Source organism: Brassica oleracea, unplaced genomic scaffold, assembly GCF_000695525.1.
Source record: "Brassica oleracea var. oleracea cultivar TO1000 unplaced genomic scaffold, BOL UnpScaffold00969, whole genome shotgun sequence".
NCBI lineage: Eukaryota > Viridiplantae > Streptophyta > Magnoliopsida > Brassicales > Brassicaceae > Brassica > Brassica oleracea.
This window is the reverse complement of record NW_013617558.1, coordinates 29,857-36,016: the sequence shown is the minus strand read 5'-3', so window position 1 is coordinate 36,016 and position 6,160 is coordinate 29,857. Positions and strand designations below refer to the sequence as shown.

The 6,160-nt window shown below is 28.3% G+C and overlaps 1 long non-coding RNA gene across 1 annotated transcript; it reads right to left on the bottom strand.

The window, feature by feature from the left end:
• Positions 1–2,174: 2,174 nt before the first annotated feature.
• LOC106320591 lies at positions 2,175–4,647 on the bottom strand. Its single transcript, XR_001265869.1, has 2 exons — positions 4,609–4,647; positions 2,175–2,636 (listed from the first exon to the last, which is right to left on the bottom strand). It is a non-coding gene; the product is annotated as an uncharacterized LOC106320591 (long non-coding RNA).
• Positions 4,648–6,160: the final 1,513 nt, after the last annotated feature.

The window sequence follows — 6,160 nt, the reverse complement described above, 5'->3', positions numbered from 1 at the left end:
CGAACCACTGCGAATGATAAATCAACACACTCGCTTCATGGAGTTATGCTTGGATAACGACAACCCTACATTACACTATGTTGAGGGAATAAACCAGTGTTTTTTTCATCACAAATCTATTAAAAGACTCAATCACCTACGCCAGTCTGCTTATGGAAAATACGACAAGGGTACTTATCTTTGTGGTTTATTATTGTTGTGCAGAGGCAACATTTAAGAGGGAAAAGAGTTATTGGATACCCTTGACTTGGAACGTAGTCTATTTAAATCCGATTGCTGATTGCTGTTGGAGAAAGATAAAAAGAACAAGCTAAATGCTTACAATATTCGTATGAAGACGTGATATCTAACCAACATGGTCAGGCTCCAACCCCCACCAAGTTGCCACATCTTCAACATGGACCATCTATACAAGAATTGTTACTACTTTAAGCAAATGAAGAAATTTATCCTTTACATTTCTCATTAGATAAGAAGAAAACATCCATTACTTTAAGTGGGTGAAACAATTTATTATCTTCATTTAAACAAGATAATAAAAAAACACACACATGCATTTACATGTTTTCATTTTTGAACAGCATCTTTACTTTATCTTTTAAGTTCTACTTCATTTATGTTGTTACAACTATCAGCTACATATTCTGTTTTAATTAAATCGATCAATGAAAACCACTTCTTCTATCCAACCAAATACCAAAATAAAACAAGTGAACACCCCAACATCTACATAAAACACATAAGAAGCTACAACAAAACACAATTTGAAATCCGTTATCCGCAGATCAAAATACAAATGTTCATAGCACAAATATAATAAAATTCAGCACAATGAAATTATAATATATTAAATCACACATGTATTTTTTTTTTGTCAACGAAATCACACATGTACATGTTGTTGGAAATTATGTTCTGACAAATAAAACAAATAAAATATTATTTATATTAGTCTCGATTCTAATGCAGGTTTTGCCGATATTGTAGTATTTTGGATCACAGTACATGTGGTTGATAATTTTACTTTGTTTATACTGCATTTCATAAGCATTGTCATAAAACAAATCCACTTTTAAAATTTGAAAGGATAATAGTGAGTTAAATGATACGCCAGAGCTTAATTTCTATGTGTATATCCTTCCAAAAGTTAGGAACATAGTATCCAATTATTAAAAATTTGTCAAAAACAACGAAGATTAATAAAAAGGTCACAAAATCCATTTTAAATTAAAAAAACTAAAATATTTTACAGATATATTCAAATTTTGATTATTTTAAAATAATTTCAAAACCAATAATGCAGAAACTAAATACAGTAAAATATCTTCATATGTGTGCTAGATTTTTTCTTTAATTACTAAAATACCAAAAAATTTTAAAATTATAAAATTTATTATTAGCCGGCACACCCCTAGTTGTTTAATAATGTGAGGTTAATCTATATTATACTAAAAGTTAAATATTCAAAGGAGAGCTATGTCACATAGGATTAAAATTTCAACCAATAGGAAAAAGCCATCTGTCCCATCTCCTAAAGTATCTCTCTCTTCAGCTTTTGTCGCGGTAAGATTAACGATTTTGGCCTTTTCCACTTCTTCATTCATCTTCATCGCCTTTCAGCTTCCCTTTCAGTTGTAAATCACCATTCAACTTCTCCTCCTCCCACTAATACATCTATTTTTGCATTCATCAAATCGAAGACAACAACTCCACGAATTACTATTCCACTTCCCCTCTAAACCATATATATATATATATACACGTCAACTCCACTAATACTGCTCAAAACATTTCGTAGTTGCAGAATACTAGGTAGATTTTAGTTACAGAATCTACGGCTCCGCCTTGAAAGTTAGGCTTCCATGTCAGTTCTGATTTTGTTTCATTTGGAGGTCGTTTTGGTGCTAATGTAAGCATTTGATAAACTTTTATTCTCACAGATTGAGTGATTGTGTTTGATTAATCGGGTTGATAGAATCACATATCATGTTAGATAAAAGTAGTCCTCTTTATATCATGTTACGTTACAGTGAAGTGACTCAGCTAACCAAATCGTTTTTTTGTTGTGGTGTGTGTCTTGATGAATCAGTCTCGCTGCTCTCTGTTGCTGCTATCTGCTAGAGGAATGCCGCTTAATAATGTAGGCAAGTTTAAGAGCTATCGGATCGAGCCACTAAGACCCAAAACGAAATTCAACTTCATTGCCTGTTTTATTTTTGTTTTTAATGTTTCTCAGATTAATTAAAGAGGAGCTATAGTGGAAGATAAGATCAAGAAGAACAAGACCAAGAACAGAGCAGTCCATCTATATGTTGAGCTCTGCGAATACACATAACAAATCAGAAAGACAAGACATGGTCCTTTTCTAGAAGCTGTAAGAATCATTATACATCCTTCCTTTATCAAATCATCTCCTTTTATCACATATCTCAGACTCGGATCTTTAGATTGAGACACAAATGAGACCTTTCTAATTGCAGAATCTGCTGTTGCGTGTTATGGATGGCTGGTGGTCACAGCTCAGAGGCTTCGTCTTACATTTTATCACTTTTTCAGAATCTCAGGAACTCTAGGTTTTGGAACCACAATTGGGCATCACGCTGGTCTAGAATCGGTGGAGTTCTGGAACTGTTTAGCTAAAGAGACAAAACGATCTTAGATTTCACATTTTTCTTTAGATCAAACAAGGAAACAGAGGTAATAGTGATTGTATTCCTGATTCATCAATTATTATCGAGTGTTCTGTATACTAAAAGTTTTACTTGCTTTCTTTTTGTTCAATTTTTAATTTTTTAATTTTCTTAACGACTTCTACTATATTATTCATTATTCTATTGGTTATTTGCAACTCAATGCCAGTAGGCAGTAGCCATATCCTTTTGTTTCATAATATAATGACTCCTAACACTTCTTTCTGACTGATTTTGTATTTTGTATTTATTTCATCACAAAACTTCTATAAATGTTTTATAAATGATTCTTAAGTATTTAGACCATTTTCAATGATAACACAAAAAAATAAACTATAATTCACTCTAAAATAGAGTAAGTCTATTATAGAGTTGGATTTGCTCCAAAGCACTGCGTGCTAGACTATCCGTCTTTAAATTTTGCGTCTGTGGTACATAGATGATTTCTGATCGGGTGAAACTCTCTTTCAGGGTCTTGATATCTTCCAAATATGTTGCAAAAGCTGGTCATTCTTCTGGTTCCGAAACCATCTTCACCAATTGAGAACAATCTGTTGCAAACGTAACCTGATTGACGTAAGTTCCTCATGCATTCCATTGCCCATAAAAGTGCTTCCATCTCCGCATGAAGAGGCGAAAGACTAGCCCTTACATTCCTCACCCCCAGTAATCCATCGATACCTTCCAAAGTACTAAGCCAATACTTATAATTCACTTTAAAATAGAGTAAGTCTATTATAGAGTTGGATTTGCTCCAATGGTTCACTCTATAATAGAGTTATAGATAGTGGATTATAAATTAATGTTATTTTTGTGTATCATTGGAGTTAATTAGGAGAATTTAGTTTAGTCTTATTTTTTATCATAGATTTAAGTTAATTATGAAAATTGTTATTTTTAACAAAAAAAATTAGAAAGTGTATCAAACTTATGGTAAAATTAGAAATCCCCTAATTTAATAACATTTAAATATGTAATATGAGCGTTTGTATATGAACAATTTAATATATATCATACATTAGAAGGCACATTGTCCTATTTTGGTTGTTTTAAGTATCTTACAAACATTTGTATTATTTTAATACAAAAAAACTAACTAGATGCAAAATCACAACCCAAATCTTAATTATTATTTTTAACAAAAATATTATTTCGATTTATATTTAATAATCTATTGCGATTGTACCATACAAGATATTTCTTAACATGTATTTTTTCCTTAATGGGGAGAATTCACGTATCAGGATACAAAAATATATAAGACCATCATTAATTTTAGTTTTTTTTAGATTTTAACTAAAAAATCTAAAAACCGTCTCTTAAATAAGAGATAGAAGAGCCGTCTCTTACCCGAAAAGTGTTAAAAAACACAAAAAAATATCAAATCATGAATTAAGAACTCTGGCTAAGAGACCAGGACTAATCATGCCATAACCAACGCTTTGTATCTAATATCTATAATGTCTTTTATTTTCATTCTTGGAAAATCGATGTTGGAAAATAGGAACCTCATGAAAACTAATAACATTTAAGAAAATGAGATTTAGCAGAGAACGACATATAGAAAATAATATTTAGTAGATATATTTAGTCTTCATAACATAAGAACCTCATTAAGTGTTTGATTGGTAGAAGCTATAGATTTAATTACTTTGCTTTAGAATATAAAATGTAAGTCTTTCTATTGTAGCTATATAATCTATTGATATAGATTTATATCAATAACTTTCAAATAACTTTGCTCAAAAAAACTTTCAAATAACTAAATATAAAATTTAAGAAAAAAATTGATTTTCAAAACCAATATAATTTTTAATTTAACTTTTGAGTTGTATCTTTAAATTATTTTCTTAGAGCATGGTTAAATTAAAGTAGATGTGGAAAAAAAAGTGTGGAAATCATTCAGAGTAGTACTTACCAATCACCTTCGAAAACTATAGTATTTTTCTCAACAGTTCTGAAATTTCAAAAAAAATAAGAAATTAATTGTTTACTTTATATCGAGGTATCTACAAAACATATTTATTATATCCAACATTTTTAAAATTCGAAGAAAATTTTCAACAACCCCACTTTATTTTTCATGTATACTACTTCTAGAAAGATTAGTTTTCTTGGTAAAAGCTTAAACACTTAACCACTAATTATACAATACGAATCAGCAATATAGAACGAACAGAGGAGTTAGGAAACCAAAATTTTAAATGATTAAATTTTTAACCTATTTTTTACTATGGCAATGTTTTAAATAATGTATTTTATCATTATTTACGTTTTGCATTCTAATAAGTTATAATTATTTTAGTAATGTATATTTATCATAGTTCCAATATATACTATATATTTATATAAGAACATAATATTTTAAAAATAAAACAAAAATTATGAAAATAAACCTGGGCGTAGCCCGGGAAAAGTTCTAGTATTTCTTAAAGACGATTAATACTTCTTGAATAAGAGAATTTTTGATGAGATAAATGTTATATGTGGTTATTGTTAAAATTTAATTCTCCATGATGCTTTTGATTTACATGCTATAATACTCTATTTTGATGAGCTCTTATTTCTATTATGTAATGGTCACACAAAAGTTGTAGAGTTACGTGAGTTTTGTTTTGTAACATGAGGTTTTTCATATTAACATGTTTATTGTTTAATTTATAATCTCTAATCAATAAAATTAGACGATAATAATATATAAGGGAATGTGATATTGAATGGTATATCTTATAATTAATTTAGTAAAACATGGATCTTTAAAGTGTAAGAATGTGAGAAGAACTATTGTGGTGACACATTCGCATGATGACAATTATATTAATCTCCTATATATTATTTGTGAAACATTACGACTTTTTTTTGTAGCCACATGTCATCAATAGGATGATTCTTAGAATTATTAGAGAAATAGATTGGTCCATCTAATTATATAATAAGCTTCCATCTAATTATATAATAAGGTTTTTATTAAACTAATCATAAATTCATTATTAATGTCATTTATTATTTCCTTAAATAAAGATTACGAAATTGCCTAATGTGGGTAAAATATATATGACAATTAATGATTTTGAATAATAAAGATCTGATAAAAAAATGTATCTTCTATCAAATTTTTTTAATTTAAAACTATTAAAATATTTTTTAAAAAAACACAATAACCATATTATAAAAATTTACATTTTTCTGTATATTTTATATTTTGAATTTTAAAAAATGACTATAAATTACTAAAACTGTTAAAAGTCTCAAATTCAAATTTTTCGATCCATGGTTTAAAATTTTTGTTATGACAAAATACAAATGATTACAAAATCATATAAGTAAAAGTCTAATTTAATTAATCATTAAGATTTAAAATATATATATATATATCATTCTAAATTAAACTATAAACCATATTGAATAAATAAATATTTAGTTTCAAAATTTACTTTGAATAATTTTTTTTGATAAAAGTTTTGAACTAA